The sequence below is a fragment of the Oncorhynchus gorbuscha genome, linkage group LG11 (genome assembly GCF_021184085.1).
Source record: "Oncorhynchus gorbuscha isolate QuinsamMale2020 ecotype Even-year linkage group LG11, OgorEven_v1.0, whole genome shotgun sequence".
Lineage (NCBI taxonomy): Eukaryota > Metazoa > Chordata > Actinopteri > Salmoniformes > Salmonidae > Oncorhynchus > Oncorhynchus gorbuscha.
The window spans coordinates 86334280-86334490 of record NC_060183.1 but is presented as its reverse complement, the minus strand read 5'-3'; positions in this window follow the sequence as shown (position 1 = coordinate 86334490).

The window sequence follows — 211 nt, the reverse complement described above, 5'->3', positions numbered from 1 at the left end:
AACAGTCCTCTCAGTAACATTCCTCTCAGGAAAAGTCCCCTCAGTAACAGTCCTCTCAGTAACAGTCCTCTCAGTAACAGTCCTCTCAGTAACAGTCCTCTCAGTAACAGTCCTCTCAGGAACAGTCCCCTCAGTAACAGTCCTCTCAGTAACAGTCCTCTCAGGAACAGTCCTCTCAGTAACATTCCTCTCAGTAACAGTCCTTTCAGGA